Source organism: Echinops telfairi, unplaced genomic scaffold (genome assembly GCF_000313985.2).
Source record: "Echinops telfairi isolate 266 unplaced genomic scaffold, ASM31398v2 ScPeMD7_443;HRSCAF=831, whole genome shotgun sequence".
In the NCBI taxonomy this organism is placed as follows: domain Eukaryota; kingdom Metazoa; phylum Chordata; class Mammalia; order Afrosoricida; family Tenrecidae; genus Echinops; species Echinops telfairi.
Window position 1 is genome coordinate 56239043 of NW_022104341.1, and position 19185 is coordinate 56258227.

The window sequence follows — 19185 nt, forward strand, 5'->3', positions numbered from 1 at the left end:
TCATGAGGGAGGGGGGAGCGGGGAGGGCGGGGGAGGGGAAAAAGGAAAATGAGGAGTTAATTCCAGGAACCCAAGCGGAAAGCAAATTGTGAGAATGATGAAGGCAACAAATGTATGAGTGTGCTTTACACAATTGATGTGTGTATGAATTGTGATAAGAGTTGTATGAGCCCCAATAAAAATTTTTTTAAATGTCTCTTCTGCAAGATTACAGATTATTATTTCCATTTTAACTACAATTACAATAATTTATTTCTATTTGTTTTCAAGTTTAGCCTCCCTGTTCTTATTGGTTATCTATGTTTTTTAAATACGTGTAATATCAAAATGCTTTCAAAAACAAAACAACACAAAAAGATCTATCCAGAGAATATATCTGAGACATTCTGTATCTGAGCTCTGTATGTCCCCAGCCCTCCATGCCCCCATCTTCTATAACCCCTTGTGGGTAACCAGTGTAGTTGTTTTCTTATTCTTTTTTAAAAAATCATTTTATTGAGGGCATTTACAACTCTTTATCACAGTCCATCCATCCATCCATTGTGTCCACCACAATGTCTCCCAGTGTAATTGTTTTCTAATTTCACCTTTCTAATTTTTTTTGTTATGTTAAGTATGTGCTATTAGTTTCTTTTCTCCCTTATAGAAAAGGTAGCACATTCTTTTACATTTGGCTTTTTAGCTTCATATTCTCCTTTGGAATCACTGCTGATTGGTCCGTGGATATCACCTGTATTCATTTGTTGCAGTTGCAAAGTATTCCATTTGCACAAGGCTTCGATAGTTAGACTCCAAAGTTTACACATTTCAGTAGGCTCCCATATTTTGTAATAACCAATAATGCTGCAAATGAATAACCTAGTTAATATGTATATGTAAGAGTATTTTCTACGATGCTAGGTTGAGGAATAAGTTTTAATTTCATCTTGTTAATTATTGCAACATCCTTCTCCTTAGGGCTTTTACAAGTTTTCTTTCTATAAGGAATGTATGAGAGTGTCATAAAATAGAGAAAAGATTTTAGTTTGAAGATGTCATTTGCAATGAAATCTTTTCAGTGTTGGCCATTGTGCCTCCTACCGATCATTTGTTAACAGCAGTTCACTGCTCTTGAGCGATCGGCTCTGCTAGATGCACCTGCCTGGTAAAGACGACACGGGCTAGTTTGGGCTCACGGATGTTTCTGCTGGTTCTCTGGCGAAGCAAAACCGGTGGGAGGTGATAAGTTAAAGAGACTAGGTCTCCCCCACCCCACCTGTTTTTCGTTTGTTTGCTTTTTGCCAGGCAAAATTTGGGGGTGTTTTTCTCTTTTACTTTTGTGGTTAAATCAATATGTTAGTTTGTTTTGGATTTTTAGGTATAATTAAAAAACCTCCCCTAATACCATATTATAGAAACATTCATTAGTGTCTTATTCTAGTACTTAAATAATTTTGATCTGAAGTCTTTAATTTTCATATTTAGAGCTCTGATTTTACAAATAGTTGGACCTCCTTCTGGATTTTAATTTATTTTATTGATCTGTCTACTGCTGTGTCAGTTCTACACGGTTTTAAACTAGGGAAGCTTTCCGTGGTTGACGTTAGGTGCAGAGTCAGCCACGCCCCACAGCGGAAACGCTGCTCTGTCCTACGCCATCCTCACATCTGTTCCTGAACCTGAGCCCACTGCGCAGCCGCTGTGTCCGTCCCTCTTGCCGGGGGCCTCTCTCTCCTTCGACTCACCAAGCCTGAGGTCCTTCTCCAGGGACCGGTCTCTCCGGACAATAAATCCAAAGTACGTCAGACAAAGCCTTGCCATCCTGGCCTCCAAGGAGCACTCAGTCATACTTCTCCCAAGACAAATCAGTTTCTTCTTTCAGTAATGCTTTCTTTTGTTAAGTTGTCAAAGATTCATTTTATTGAAATCAACCACCAGCATTCCTGGGAGCATCAGGCAAGAAATCAAACATGTACTGCCTTTGGCAAATCTGTTGCAAAATCACCTCTTGAAAGTAGGAAAGAGTGTGAGAACCGAAGCGCACCTGAGCCAACCTGTGATGGAATTTCCCATCCCCTCCCATGCAGGTGACAGCTGGGCGGAGAGTGATGAAGATGGAGAAGAACTGAAGCTTCTCCCTAATGGTCGTGACGAGGAAAACTGAAGTATGTTGGGCCAGAAACAAAACATTGTCCTGGGAGAAGTACAGCCAGAATGTACCGTTGGATCAAGGGTGGAGAGGCTTCCTCTCATGCCCTTTCAATAGGTTTTCAAGAGTCTCCTGACCTCGCAATGAGATCGATCGTCTGAGTGCCTTTTAGTCGCACTTTCAGTAGTCTTTCCAGCACCGCAATTCAAACGCATCAAATTTTCTTCACTCTTCCTTATTCAGAGTCCAACTTTCACATGCATGTGAGGCAATGGGGCAAAAACCATGGCTTGGGTCAGGCGCAGCTTAGTCCTCAAAGTAACATCTTTGTTTTTCAATACTCTAAAGAGTCTTACCTAATGTAACACATCTTTGGGTCTCTTGTTTTTCTAGTATTTATAATATTTTAATATCTGCCAGGACTAGTCTCTTATCTGTTATCAGATTCTAGACACTTCTAACCATTTCCCTTTTTGCTGCTGCCCTACCTAGTCTTCGTGTGCTTGTTTTCCATACGAAATTTAAGATCGATTGGTGCAGCCCCATAAAGAAGCTCATTCAGCTTTCTAATGAGGTCAAGTGGATGATGCTGAAGTACCCTAACCACGAACAGTGACCATCTCTTCATTGGTTTAAGCCCACGTATGCATCTTCCAGGAATAGTTCATGTTTCTCATAATATGGCTTTTGAAGAATTCTCATTAAGCATACTTCTAGGCATATTTTAAGGTCTATATTTAGAAGGAAATTAAATACTGGTTTATTTTTAACAAAGAGTACATTCTTGCCGTTGTCTCTTACATCTGTCAAAGGAAATTACTGTTGTATCTTCCTCTGTCGCTCTGCACTTCTTTTCAGGATCTTTCCTCTCGCTACAACCGTATGTAGAGCTTTTTGATCGTGAAAACATATTTAAAAACAAAACAAAACCAAGCAATTTCAAGTTTCCAGTGGAGCACTTCCTAGATGTGGTTACCTAAAACATTAGTTCCTTAAAATGCTGATGTGACTCAGAGAAGGTTCAACAATGCAATGCATATTTGCCAACTAAAAATCCTGAGAAACAAATGAAAACAGCAACTCATGAATTCAACCAAATATTTCCCAAGCATATTCGGCTATGAACTCGTTTGTCCACAGAATACCTGTTAACATCACAGAGACCAAGTCCACCGTGGAACATTACTTTTCTAATCATTCTGTCAGACAGCTCTTTTTGAGACTCCCGGTGATTGCTTATTGTTAAACGCAATAGGCTTTCTGCAGGTCTCTGTCTCCTTGCTTTGTCTCCAGTGCCACATATTGCTAACCCTCAATTTAAAGTCTCCGCTTCTTTGAATCTGGTGACATTATAAGCGTCTTGCTCTCTTTCTAACTGACCAACCTCACCTTCTCTCTCCCCTTTTCTTACTCGATGAAAGGGTGTTTCCCTCGACTCCTGAATACAGTTATTTCCTCAAGTTATTAATAATGATCTGTTGGCCTTGTTTAATGTTCAATATTGGTGGGAATTTTTTTTAATGCAGCTATCTAGGCCACACTTAGGATCTACTTAATCAGAATTGTCAAAGGTAGAAATCTAGCATCAGATTTTTTTAAAGTCACCATCAAATTAAAATTTTTAATTTGATGAATCACCATTAAGATAAAAATGTTTACTTATTGTATAACAGAGACCAAAAATTTCAATAAGTGTTATGTATTTTGCACTCTCTGGCTTGGAATTACTGTCTACTGTAAGTTGTTTGATGGGAGATAAGAAATAGAACAATCATTCTCAAATGGGACTTATTTCCACCATTTTTCCATCAGTGGCTATGATGCTGGAAGCTATGTCACTGGTATTTCAAATGCCACAGGGTCACCCAAAGTAAATTTCAGCAATAGTCTTATTAGTATCAATGAAAAGGACATATTCTTTGACTCAGTAAATCCACTTCTAAGGATTTATTCTGCAAGGTATAATTAATTAAGCATGTGCAGACTTCCCGATGACTATTCACTGCAGTGTTGTTTGTAATAGATAATTACCTTTCAGTAAATCTTAAAATATTACGATGCACTCAGTGAACAGTACAATTCTAGCCAGTGCCTCAAAAGAAGAGGGCAGTTGGAGCTGTATCAACAGGGGGAAGAAAGTATCCAATAGAAATGGTTATGATATGAAATTAAGGAGAGAAGAGTATGCACAGTTGGTTAGCATGGGATGAGGGTACAGGGAAAAATGACTAATTGTCAATACAATCTCTGCAAAAATGTGCAGTATACTGACAGCAATGGTTGTCTCTGTGTAGGAACAGGACTTCCACTAGTAAATACTGGCTCTTTAGGGCACCTTTTCAAAGCTGTCCCTTTTTCTGAGCGCAGTGCACTCCCCTCTTCCCCACTCACCACGCATTTAGGTGCTCTGGCTCGGACGGATAGAGAATGAATCTTCCTGTCCACTGTACACATTACATCATGAACCCACGTTAGCTACTGATTGAGAACCATTATTCTACTTTTTATCTTTTGGTATCTTCTCACTTAACTTCTATATCGACTTCTCTTACTCCACATTTTTCTAATCCCATTTCCCTTTGCAATATGTTCCCAAACTACTTCATATTTCAATCCTTCCCAAAACAACTCCCATGTTCATTCATGCCAGAATGTCCTTTCTTACTATGTTACCTGCCTTCTAAAAACCCTATCAGTCCTTTGAGGGCCACCTGCCATGCTACCTTTCTACAGGAAGCAGTAAAGACACAGTCACTGGTCCACAACAACGCATCTCCTTAGCCCACAGCCAAGTCTCTGTCCGGTCTTCAGCTTCTCAGCCCCATGGCTCCTTGGCTTCTGGCTCAGTGGGCCAGGAAACTGGCCTGCCTGTTGCTCTGTCTCATAGTCTTGGAGCCAGATGAAGAGAAGGCACCCCATTGTCTCCAAGCTGCTCCTCTGAATCTCCAGGCCACTGTCTCTGGTGTGTCTGGTCTCAGTGGCCTTTGCCACTTCAGACAGAGTTCTTCCAATGGGCCTCAGATTTCTGTGTCCCAAGTGATTCTTAAACATCCAAGGACTGTCTTTGATGGAGGTGTGGGTTTTGACTTTAATCCAACCATTCTCCCAAGGAAAACAAAGGATGATTTCTTTTTTTTTTTTCTTTTAAAAAAATCATTTTATTGGGGGCTCATACAACTGTTATCCCAATCCATACACACATCAATTGTGTAAAGCGCATTTGTACATCGTTTCTCAAAACATTTTCTCTCCATTTAAACCCCCGACATTAGGTCCTCATTTTTCCCCTCCCTCCCCGCTCCCCACTCCCTCATGAGCCCTTGATAGTTTATAAATTGTTATTTTGTCATATCTTGCCCTGTCCAACGTCTCCCTTCATAAAGGATGATTTCTTAAGCCACACCTTCAAGATAAAAGGTTTTTTTAATAGTTTAATCTATTTATATTTTGCAAACCGCCAACCATTCTTTTTTTTTAATCAATTTATTAGGGGTTTATACAACTCTTATCACAATCCATACATACATCAATTGTGTAAAGCACACTTGTACATTCATTGCCCTCATCATTCTCAAAACATCTTCTCTCCACTTAAACCCCCGGCATTAGGTCCTCATTTTTCCCCTCCCTCCCTGCTCCCCACTCCCTCATGAGCCCTTGATAGTTTATAAATTGTTATTTTGTCATATCTTGCCCTGTCCAACGTCTCCCTTCACCCACTTTTCGGTTGTCTGTCCCCCAAGGAGGAGGTCACATATAGTTCCTTGTAATCGTTTCCCTCTTTCCTACCCATTCTCCCTTTACCCTCCCTGTTTCGCCACTCACACCACTGGTCCTGTAGGGATCATCCACCCTGGATTCCCTGTATTTTCAGTTCCTATCTGTACCAGCGTACATCCTCTGGTCTAGCCAGACTTGCAAGGTCGAATTCGAGTCATGGTAGTGGGAGCGGGAGGAAACATTTAGGAACTAGAGGAAAGTTGTATTTTTCATCATTGTTACATCGCACCCTAACTGGCTTGTCTCCTCCCCGAGACTCCTCTGCAAGGGGATCTCCAGTGGCCTACTCATGGGCTTTGGGTCTCCACTCTGTACTCCCCCCAGATAAAAGTATTTTTAAAGATGCCCCCAAAGAAACAAAGAATGTGATTTGGTTCCCACCCTCAAAGGTCAAGACTTAACCCAACATTAATCCTGTAACAGAAAACGGCCTCCCAAATGAGATGATAGCGGCAGGCACAGTGTCCCTAACGACCACACATCAAGTAAAGAATTATGACAAGGACTTGGAGCCTCATTGGAACCTATCAGAAGATATTTATAATGGTCAGCAGACAGACCTGGACATGTCCATAGTCTTTTTTTTGTTTGTTTCATGTCTATCTAGATAAGATAGACAGGCTAAACAATTCCAAGAAGAAAACAACAGGAACAATGGTTCCAGGGAGACATGGGAAAAGTGGAGGTGGGGGAAAGGGAGGGGGCGCCAACAAACCCAGGGACAAGTGAACAACAAGTGATCTAAAATTGATGGGCAGGAGGGCGCAGGATGCCTGGTGGGGTCTGGTTAACTGAAATGTATCCAAGAGGAAGTACAGATTGCCAAATGAAAGTGGAGCATGGAAGTGGGACAGGAGGGAAGTAAAAGGAAATAGAGGAAAGAAGTAGGAGGCAAAGAATGTTTATAGAGGCATAAATTTAGACATGCAAATATGTAAATATATTTAACGATATTTATATCGTTATATAAAACAATAACAATATGTCTATGTACATGTATTTATATGTTAAGTATTAAGGTAGCAGACTGATATTGGGCCTCTACTCAAGTACTCTCTCAATGCAAGAACACTTTGTTCTAATAACCTGGCATTCTGTGATGCTCACCTTCCCAACACGATCGCTGAAGACAAAATGGGTGCATAAGTAAATGTGGTGAAGAAAGCTGAGAGTGCCCAGCTATTAGAAGATATAGCATCTGGGATCTTAAAGGATTGAAGTTAAACAAGTGACCATCTAGCAAGGAAGCAAAAAAGCCCACATGGAAGAAGCACACCAGCCTGTGTGATCATGAGGTGTTGATGAGATCAGGTATCAGGCATTAGAAGACCCAAAACAATCAGATCAATATGAACTAGGGTCAGAGTGGAGATCCAAAGCCTATCTGTAGATGATTGGCCATGCCCTCACAGAAGGGTGACAAGAAAGGGATGAGTCAACCAGGGTGCAGTATAGCAGTGATGAAACACACAACATTCCTCTAGTTCTTTAATGCTTCCTCATACCCACTACCATGATTCCAGTTCTATCTTACAAATCTGGCTAGACCAGAGCATGTACACTGGTAGAGATAAGAGCTCTCAACACACAGAATCCAGGACAGTTAAACCCCTCAGGAACGGTAATGGGACAAGAATACCAGGAGGGTAGGGGGAAGGTGGGGGGATAAAGGGGGAACAGACTGCAATGATCAACATACACCCCACCCCACCCCCACCCACCAGGAGGTCAAACAACAGAATCATAGTTGAAGGGAGATAATCAACAGTGTAAAATATGAAAATCATAATAATTGATCATTTATCAAGGGTTCACAAGGGTGGAAGGTTGGGAGATGGAGGGGGCGGGGAGAGGAGTTGATACCAAGGGCTCAAGTAGAAAGAAAATGTTTTGAAAATGATGATGGAATACAATTGATGTTGATGTGTGGATTGTTACAAGAGCTGTAAGAGCCGCCAATAAAATGATTTATTAAAAATAAATAAAGAAAAGAAAAGAAGTATGACCAGAAAGACTTTATTTATTGACTACCTCTCACTTTCTGATAATATTTTTTGTTTTTTTATTCGTTTAAACTAGTTTGGGTTACCACTGAAACTCCAGATTTATTTACACACACACACACATATATATCAAAATACATTAAGATATTAGTGACTGAATTAAAATAACATATCTATTAATATATTGTGAGGATTTTACAATGTGACTTTAGGGAATCCAATTTATTGTTTTGAATATCAATTTCATTATCAACTAGCTGTGTAACTTTGGGCAAATAATTTCTCTGGTCTTTTATTAGTGCACATTCTGATTAGAATAGAGTAGGTGAAACCAGATAGAAAAGGGTGGGGGTGTTGAATAGCTCAACAAATTCTTAAGAATTCAGACGTTTTGAAGATTACTGAGGCCAGAGGAGTCTTTGAAATTGTGGTCCTGAATTACTTTTCCAACCTTAAATCTCCTGAAGTCCCCTTTAACTAGTAACAGTTTCACCCAGAGTAGAGACTTTCACCCTTGAATATTTTGTTTTGGTTTTAATTATCTATATACAACCAGAGGGCCAGGAACGATTTAAATGTACAACAGGGGGTGGGATTAAATAAATGGAAGTGAAACAACTGTAACAGAAATGCAAAGGACCTCGTTGACCCACAAGGATATAACCCACATCACGGACCCCTGGACCTCGAGCTGTGAGAAGGGAGTGGAGTGTTCTGTGGGAACTTTCACAAAATAAAATGCAATTTCAAGGATAAGTTGTGTTGACAAGTAGGCTGGGAGTCTAGTTGTCATTGACACTGAAACTGCTTAATCAATGTCCGAGACAGAATTCTAATTCTGACTTTGACTGCTGGCACACCTCCTGTCATCTGAACGGTCCGACCCAGGTTCTTCTGTCTAAGTCAATCTCCATAGTCCCTCTTGCAAGGTTTGGGGTAGCTTTGGCCATACCTCACGTGGCCACTAGCCGGCAGGATTTCCACATAGTGTGCTTGGCCACTCACCATCGCTGAGGGCCACTGGGCCTTCCTGCAGACTCTAGGCCAAAGCAAAAGGAACATTCCAGTCTCACGCTGGCCATTCCTTCATAGTTGGGTATGGTTCGGTTGTGAAAACAGAGAGAGAAGAAAACGCACCCAACACCTTTGTGACAAGGAGATAATGATTTGCCTCAAGTCGGAGAAGAGACTAATAGATTCCAGTGGACAGTCGATGTCACTCCAGCCCAGCCCCGCCCTTCCCCCCACCCCCCACCCCCAGCTAGGCCCCAGTACAGATCTATAAGCGAACAGGCTCAGACCAGGACCTCTCTCGAGAATCTCATTTGCCCTTCACCTACAAACCACATGGCAAGCTTCATGAGATACTGGAAAAATAGAGAATTTTGACTTGTCATGTTTAATCATACTCGACTTTGCTGTCATATTGATTTACTTTAAATGAAATATTTGCATATTTGCCCCATATATGATCTCAAGAATATTTCATAACCTCTGCTTACTCAATGTACTCTTCTGCAAAATGAGGATTTACAGTGGATTCCAAAAATTTTTCTGATCTGAAATAAAATAGAGTAAGTCAAAGTGGCATACCAAAATGACGACAACAAGTTCCATGGCCCTTGAGTCCATCCCTATCGGTAGCAACCCCACAGATAGAGAGTTCCAGGCTCTAGAGGAGCAGAGAGCCTCCTCTTTCTCCCAGGGAGCGGCTGGTGGGTTTGGACCACGGACCTTATGGTTTTTATTCCAATGCACCATCACCACAAGGGACCCTAAAGTAGTTAAAATTTCTCTCCCTGATTAAAGTAATACAAAGCGCCATTGTTCCATCATTAAAATTGTTTGTGCATGCATGTAAAAAGCCAGATAAATTCATATTAAACTGTTAATAGTGTTTTATCTATTGATGTTGAGAATACAAATGACTTTCTTTCTTTGTACTTCTTTTCTATTTCTAAATGCTGTAAAATAAACTTTTATTGTTGCTTTTTTAAAATCTATGTTTTCTAAACTTTAATACGCATGCATTACCTATGTAAAAGGAAAATAAACCAAAACCTTGCCACTATCGAGTCGAATCAGAGGCATAGCGATCCTTAGTAACAGAATAGAACTGCCACTGTACTCTTCACAGTCTTAAATATTGTCATCTTTAAGGAGGCAGAAAGCCACATCTTTCTCCCATGGTGGTTTTGAACTGCTGACCTTGTACTTAGCAATGCAGCACAGAACCCACTATGCTACCAGGCTCTAGCATACAGGTTTTGCTAAAATGCAAGTTCCAATTGAGTAGGTCTGGGATGGGAGCCGAGGCCGACCATGGAACAGACCATCAATTACTCAGGTGTAATTTGAAGCTGAGAAAAACTAAAGCAAGTCTGTGAGGGCCAAAATACTACCTTGAGTATATCCCACCTGAATTTCAAGAATATCTCAAGAACAGGTTTGATGCATTGAATACTAATGACAGAAAAGTTAATGAGTCATGGGATGACATCAAGAACGTCATACGTGAAGGAAGCCCAAGGTGATTAAAAAGAGAGGCAAGAAGGAAAAGATCAAAGTGAGTGTGAGGAGACACTCTGAAACTTGCTTTCAATCAGAGAGTAGCTTAGACAAAGGAAGGGATGATGAAGTCAAAGAGTTGAACACACATTTTCAAACAGCAGCTCAGAAGACAAAGAAAATATTATAACGAAATAGACAAAGGCCTAAAGTTAGAAAACCGAAAAGGAAAAACATACTCACTATATCTTAAACTGAAACAAGTAGAGACAAAATGCAAGCCTCAAGTTGCAATATTGAAAGATTTTATGGCAAAATACCAAATGAAGCTGGAAGCATCAAAGGAAGTTGGAAAGAATGCAGAAAGTCATTGTACCAAAAGAATTGTACCAAAAGAATTGGTTGACATTAAACCCAAGAAGTAGCATATGATCAAGAATCAATGGCACTAAAGAAAGAAGTCCAAGCTCCACTGAAGGTATTAGGCTAAACACAGAACTCCAAGAATTGATGGGATACTGATTAAATGTTTCAACAAGCTGATGAGGTAGTCGCTCATCTATCCCAACATATTTGGAAGACAGCTAGGTGGGCAACTAACCAGAAGAGATCCATATTTGTACCCATTCCAAAGAAAGGTGACGCAACAGAATGCGCAAATTATACAACAATGTCATTAATATCACATGCAAGTAAAACTTTGCTGAAGATCATCTAACAATGGCTGCAACTGTACATTAACAGGGAGCTGGCAGAAATTTAGGCAGAATTCAGAAGAGAACACAGAACAGGATGTCAGATGGATCTTGGCCAAAAGCAGAGAATACCAAAAGGTGTTTACTTGTGCTTTCTTGACTGCCAAGACATTTGACTGTGTGAACCATAACAAACTTGAGAAGACTGGGAATGACACTTCAGCGTGCTCATGTAGAAACTATCCAAAGACCAAGAGGCAATCACGTGAACAGAACAAGGGAATGCTGATGACCTAACATCAGGGAAGGTGTATTCTGGGTCATAGCCTTCCATCATGCTTACTCAATCTCTATGCTGAGCAAATAATCGAAGAAACTGGATTATAGGAAGAGGAATGTAGCATCAGAATTGGAGGAAGTCTTATTAACAATCTTCGATTTGTAGATGACACAACCTTGCTTGCTGAAAGTGAGGAGAAGGCTGATAAAGATCAAGGACTGCAGCCTTCAGTGTGGATGACAACCTAATGTAAAAGCAAAACGAACATCCTCCAGACTAAATCAATAAGAACATCATGACAAATGGAGAAAAGATTGAGTTGGTAAGGATATGGTCTTGCTTGGATCCACAATCAATGCTCATGGAAGCAGCACTTAAGAGATCATATGACACATGACATTGGGTAAATATGCTGTGTAAGACCTCGTAAACGTATTAAAGAACAAGGGTATCACTGACCCAAGCCATCACTTCACAAGCATGTGAAAGTTGGACATTGAATAAGGAAGACCAGAGAAGAATCGATGTGTTGGTTTATGACACAGGTAAAAAATGCTGGAAGTGCCATGGACTGCCAGGAGAACAAACAAATCTGTCTTGAAAGAAGTCCAGAATGAACGCTCCTTAGAAGCAGGGATGTCAGGACTTTGTCTCATGTACTTTGGACATGTTATTAGGGCAGATCAGTCCTGGGAAAAGGACATCATGGTTAGTAAAGTGGAGAGGCAGTGAAAAAGAGGAAGACTCTGGACAAGACGAATTGAGCCAGTGGCTGCAACAATCAGCTCAGACATAATTGTTAGGGTGAGGATGGCACAGGACTGTCTGTGGGGTTGCTGAGAGTCAGAACCTATTTGACCACATCTAACCACCTCAATGAACCATCCCTATAGTCAGTCTGTTAGACACTTTTCTTACTTTAGAGTAAGTTGTTTCACAGGCGTTTCCTCCTACGAAGCACGTGGATGAAATAGGCTATATGTTTTTTTTTATTTTAGAATTATTACAAAATTTTAAGTCAAGATGTAAGATTTCAAAGAAATTTCCCCCCAGGTGGTGGACAGCTTAGATCTACCCTCACAGACTCCCAGGGCCCCTCATTACTGCTCCTCCACCATAGGGGAGGCGTGGGAGAAGCCTGAGGATTGAAAACTCCTATAGATTGACCCCAATGTCCAATCCTTGAGTCCAACGGCTAGGAAAGGGACACATTAGACTGAGAAGACCCCAGCCACCTGATGGTGCAGCATTTAATGCAAGCAAGTTCCCAAAAGAAAGTCAGCCCCCAATTCAAATCTAATCAGTTCAATACATATTTGAAGTACCTTGAAGCTTCTCTGCATATGATAGTAGTCAATTTACTCCTAATGAACTGAGCACTATAGACTTTCAACAATTGTCACTCGTCAGAGTAACCCCAGTGTGAAATTAAAGAGGTCTACAGATAGAGTAGTAATAGGCTGTAAACTACCTACAATGAGCTAAAGCAAGATGTTGAACACACGCCAGAAGGGGGTGGACCAGGAGTTCATAGGAACACATGGAACTATCACTTCCAAACATCTGTTTGTGTGCAACATTGCAACTGATCTGAAGTGAAAAGAAAAAAATAAACAAGGACATGCTCATGAGTTTTTCATTAACCTAAGTGGACCCCCTATGAGAACTGTAATTAGAGATTAAAATGTTCTTTCTTTTACAAAATGAAAACTACTCCTAATAAGCGAAAGGAAAACATGCAAACCTTTCATTAGTTTTCAAAATGTTAGTGATCTTTAGCTGATCTGTGACATTTCAATACACTAGGGATTTCTGGGGAAAGCAAGCAAACATGGGCCTTTGACATGGAAACGGAAGAACTATTCACGGTGAGTGAAGGCCCAGAGAAGGCGTGGTCTAAGATGAAACTCAGGGGCCCCTAGTTCTTCCAGAGACGCTCTTGGTATGGCGTGGCATATGCCGCTCCCCAAAACCAAACTCCCTGCCATCCAATCAGTTCTGACTTGTGCTGACCCTATAGGACAGAACCGTCCTTGTGGATTTCTGAGCCTGTAACTCTTTACAGGAGTAAAAAGCCCCATCTTTCTCTCGAGGAGTGCCTAGTGGTTTGGAACTGCTTACCATTTGGATCTCAGCCCAATGATTAACTACACAAGAGTCTGACATTACCTTTTGGACTTGCTTGGCCCTACCTCAAGAGTAAAGTTGGCAAATTTTCCCACACAGCATTTCTATAAACACATTTGGTTTTATAGGCCATATGGTCTACACATTTTTCATTGGGAAAATCTGCTGGACGAGACCTCTGTAAAGTGTTGAAAAGCCAGGATGTCACTGTGAGGATTGGGGTGTGCCTGACCCAAGCCATAGACTTTTCAATCACTTCATATGCGTGTGGAGGTTTGACACTGAATAAGGAAGAGAGGAATTGGTGCATTTGAATTAGGGTATTGGCAAAGGACGTTCAAAGCACCATGGGGAAGTCTGTCCTGAAGGACAAACAAATCTGTCTTGAAGGAAGCACAGCCTGAATGTTCCTTAGAAGGGAGGTCGGCAAGATTCCATCTCATGTACTTTGAAGCCAGGATTAGAGTGGACCAGTCCTTGGAAAAGGACAGCATGCTTGGTACATTGGATGGTCCGAGAAAAAGAGGAAGGTCCTCAATGCGATTGACATAATGGGCTGAAATGTAACAATTGTGAGGATAGTATGGATGGCCCGGACAGTGTCTTGTTCATCTAAGTTTGAACCAACTTAACAACACCTAACCACAGCCCAGGAACTCTATCACTGCTACCCAACTCGGCCACGATAGCACAAAAGCAGCCATAGAAAGTATCGAACAAAGGGAGCACCTAAACAGCAAGAAAAGTTTGTTTATCAATAAGCAGAGTGATGGATTTGGCCCAGGAACTGTCACCCCCTGCTCTAGCGCACAGAAGAAAGCTTCATAGTCCCAGGTCACGCTCATCAATAAAAGCAGACCCTCGTCATAGTAATAGAAGAAAAACTCCCGCCATAGCTACACTGTGGCTTTGAGTTCAGCAGATGATGGTTCAGCAGCAATAGCATCTAACTAATTACTATATGCCAGACAAAATAGTAAATACATGACAAGGGAATGCTTTGACTTAGTTCTTAGAACCGCACGACAAATATTACGATTATCATGTCAGCTCTGCAGGTAGAGACGTGAAAGCACGGGCAGTTGGGTCACCTGCATCGAACCAACCGCAGTCGTGAATGAAACTGCGGGTGAGAAAGCAAATGGACGCAGACGTTCCCATTCAGCCTCGGACCGAACTTATCCAGTCACCTTACGTTGCTAAAACCTGAACAACGTTTGTATACCAATGGCGGTCCTTCATTGAGCAACTGGCAGAGCAGGACACGACTCTCCGGACAGGAAAACCACCGAGGAGAGCTCCCGAGGGCACGTCTCCTAACTCAAGTGTTGAAGCTGTAGCAAAAGGAAAAGAAGCCAATCAAGCTCAGTAGCTTCAGAACATGAAGTTTGGAGATGGGAGAAGCTAAAGAAAGGAACATTTCTGGTGCAGGGACTGGAGGAGAGAGAGCTGCACACCAGGGGGTTCCCGAGAAACAACGCAGAGGGCTCTCCTCAAACCTCCAGCCAAGGACCAGTCAATGCAAATGTGTGAAGAAACCACCTTAACAAGAGAAACCCCCAGAACTCACAAGGAATAGTTCATGTTCATACCAGCCAGAGTTAACAATCTTTCCAACCTCTGGGTTATAGACAAGAATATTACCCTGTTTCCCCGAAAGTAAGACATCCCCCGAAAATACCTACTTACAGTTTTGCCTCTCGCTGAAATATAAGGCATCCCCCCAAAAATAAGACCTCCCTGAAATAATGTGCCCCGAAGCTACCATAACTCTGGACTCTGGAGCATAGCAGCGGGCGCCGCCGCACAGCTCACTGTTGACCGCACAGCCGGAGCAGACAGGAAGCACGAAGTCTCTTTTAATAAAACAATAAACAATAAATGTGTACTGTATTCCTCTTCATGGAAAAATAAGACATCCCCTAAAAATAAGACCTAGCGCATCTTTGGGAGCAAAAATTAGTATAAGGCACTGTCTTATTTTGGGGGAAACAGGGTAATAGAGCGTTATCTTAGTGGACATTGTTGTTCGTTGCTATTGAGTGGTAGCAACCCATGATAGAAGAGAATGAAGTGTTTCCTTGGTCCGGCAGCATTTGCACAATTACTGGTCTATCTGAGTCTACTGTGGCTATTAGATGATGCTGGAACTTGATGGCAATGAGCTTTTGGCTTCCAATCTAGAAGGTTCATCTTCCAGGACTATATATCAGACTATACACTGTAATGATCTATAAGGTTAGATTTTGTAAGTAGATCACCACACCTTTCTCTCTAGCCTGTCTTAGTCTGGAAGCACCACTGAAAACTGCCTGTTATGAGTGACTCTGCTGACATAACTATTGGCACAGCTTCTAGTACCAAGTCAATATGAAACCACCACCATGTATCAAACTAACATATGACGGTTGAAGCACCTCAGAACCTCCTGCCATTGAGTTCATTCTGACTCACAGTGACTGAGTAAAACTGCTCTGTGTGGGTTTCCAAGACTATAAATCTTTACAGAAGCCTAAAGCCTCATCTTTTTCCTGCAGAGCAGTTGGTGGGCTCAAACACCTGACCTTGTGGTTAGCAACCCAACATATAACCCACTAAGCCACCTGATCTTTGATCATCTTAGTAATTGGGCTCAATTCACTCTAGAGAGCCTGCCTAACAAAACTTAGATGACATTCAATAGGGTTAATCTATTTTCAAATAACTACGTTACAATTCAAAAGGCAACTTAAAAGAGATTTAAAGGATTACAAAAACAATACAACTACTCCCAACGACATGAAATTTCCAGGGTTTTGGATCCAATTAAAAGCAAGCAGGCATGCCAAGAAGTGGAAAACTCTGACCCAAAATTGGAGAGGGGGGAAAAAATATCTTACAACAGCAACAAATACAAAATGGTAGACTTAATAGACAAGGATATCAAATACCCCCTGTAAGTATACATTATATGTTCAAGAATGTAGAGAAATAATGAGAATGATGTGAAAAGAAATAATGGCTATGAAAAAATGCTTCTATCAAACATTCCCAGGGTGGGCAATGTCTACAATGAAAGGTCCATCCTCTGCAATTGGCGAAGCTGAGAGTGAGCCCTAGGGTCATTGTTTAGTGGACATGTCACACAAGAACAGACCAGTCTTGTAGCAGAAAAAAGAACAGAGAAGGCCAATCAATCACTTCAAGTAAGAACTGTGCTCTCAAGGAAATCACATTTTTTTTAAATTTCCTTGACTAGATCTGAACTTTCCTCTGCCTATATGACACAGTAGGGATGGAAGCTGGGTAGATCTGCCATGCATTATCTCTGACGACCAAAGGAAGAGGGTGCTAGGAAGAGAAACAGAAGAACAGCCACTGAAGCACAAGTATAAATATAATTGTCCCTGTATGAATTTGCTTAGTTTTCTGTTTTCTTCCCTTTTGAAATACTTGCTTTCAGTTAAAAGTGAAACGGAATCACAATCTATTTGCTGCACTTCGGTTCAGTGACTACTCATCCCGGGGAGCGCTTTCTTGATGTGCCAAAATCCTAAGAAGATAAGAGAAGATGACGAATTTCTTAATGGCAGAAGTCCCGGATAGTCCCAAGGTAGTCAACGCTGATTCTGGCATGTGTATTCCACCTCAGTGCATTTGGAATTCACCCCTGGGTTACTTATGAAGAAGTTGTTTGGTAAAGTAATATTCAACTGATATAAATTTTCTAGTCCCTTTGCTATATTTATTTTCCTATTACATGTTGCTAATTATACCCGAGTTTATCTATTCAGGAAAGCAGACTAAGTAGTACCTCTTAGATTAGATGCAATCTCAAAGGTGCTCTAACCCACCCCCATCATTTTACAGATACAGAAACCAAGGCCACACCATAGATAATGGCAAAGCTGAAACTCAATTCTACGCTGTGCTTCACGTGGAATGAATGGTAGCCCATGCGGAAAGCAACACATCTACCTTTTAGAGGCTGAGAAACGTTGGGTCAGACCTTTAACCGGTCGAAATGGGAATAGTATCATTGATGGATTAGATAAAATAATGTGCTATGTAGCAATAAATGTATTTTTTGACAAGGTCTGCCCCACAGAAAGAATTTACTAAGTGGGCGTTGTGTTCCCCCCCGCCCTTCTTGACTAGAATTCTCTCTGGGAGTGGGAAATCAATTGGAATCCACACAAATGGGGAAAGGTCACCCACCCTAAAAGATGGCCTCTCGAGTCTAGTCAAAATATTTGGGATGAAGGCTTAGGAAGAAGTTACTGGACTACAGTTTTTGGAGACACGCATTGTAGGCTAATTACTTTGTTGTAAACTTTCTCCAGGAGGAGGGCAGTGGAAAGGGAGGTTTCACTGGCACAAAGCCTAGGCAAGGGCAAGGAAAGGGCATTCCCTGGTCATGTTGTCTCCACTCCTCCCCAAGAGAGCCATGCCAGGTGCTGCTGTCAGCTTCCTCCTGGAGCTTCTTTCCTCCCTGATTCCATGCTTCCGAGCCATCTTTCTGAGACATTCTGGTACCAGGACAATGCCGCCGCCGCAGGCTTCTCAATACCCAGGCCTGTTTTCTTGTAACTCTCCAGCTCCCCTGTGGGAACCCTCACCTTCCCTGGGTACTTTGGGAAGGTAAACCGTCCTCCAGCTCGACAGGTGGATCTGTCTGTCTCTCCAGGGTAAGCTAGGGAAACAAAACCTCCTCTTTTAACCATGTGAAAAGCCCCGGTGGCCTCATGTATTACATGGTGAGCTGCTAACAGGAAGCGCAATGGTTTGAAACCAAACAAAGCTGCAGCCGTGTGCTGCCTTACGGAGTTACAGGCTCAAAACCCCAGAGAGCAGTTCCACTCCATCCTGTAGGGTCACTAGGAGCTGGAATCGACTAGATGCCACTGGGTTTGATTTAGTGCAAGAAAGGAGCTCTGAGTGCATCACGGTTAAAGCACTTAGCTGCTAACTGAAAGAGCTTGGTGGTTCAAACCCACCCGTTGCTCCAAGGGAGAAAAAGGAGGCCATCTGTTCCTGTGAAGATTTAAAGTCTCGGTGACATTAGGAAGCAGTTCTACTCTGACCTTCAGGGTTGCTATGAGTCGGAATCAATGGAATCTGATTTGGGGTTTTGTAATATATGCAGAGTGGACCCACGAGCCAATTCAAGCTGGTAAAGTGGTTTGTTAAGGACTGGGGGGAAGAGAGGGCAGGTAAAAGCACACTTACTTCCTGCCCACCTCTCCTGCATCGCTCTCTTGTTCAACTTCTCATTCCCACTCCATTCTGAGCCATTTGGTCTGCAGATGTAAAGCCTATATCATGCAGTCATTTCACCATCATAAGAAACCAACCTTATGGTGACCCTGACATTGCAGAAGGTGCATGTATACACACACACACACACACACACACACACACACATGCACACCACCTTCCATGTACACACCCATGCATTCACATACATTCACAACAACCAAGCCAGAGCTGGATGCTGTGGCTGCATGCTCTCCTCACTGTCCAGGTCTCATACTATTTTGGACTTGGCATTTTAGATGCTGCCAAATTCTCCTATTTGCGTCACCTAGTTTGAATGGTAGTTTTGGCCACTTGCAACAAAATGCAACATGCAAAATGTCTTTGTCATGTAGACTTTCCTAAATGAAAGATAATCGACTCGTTAAT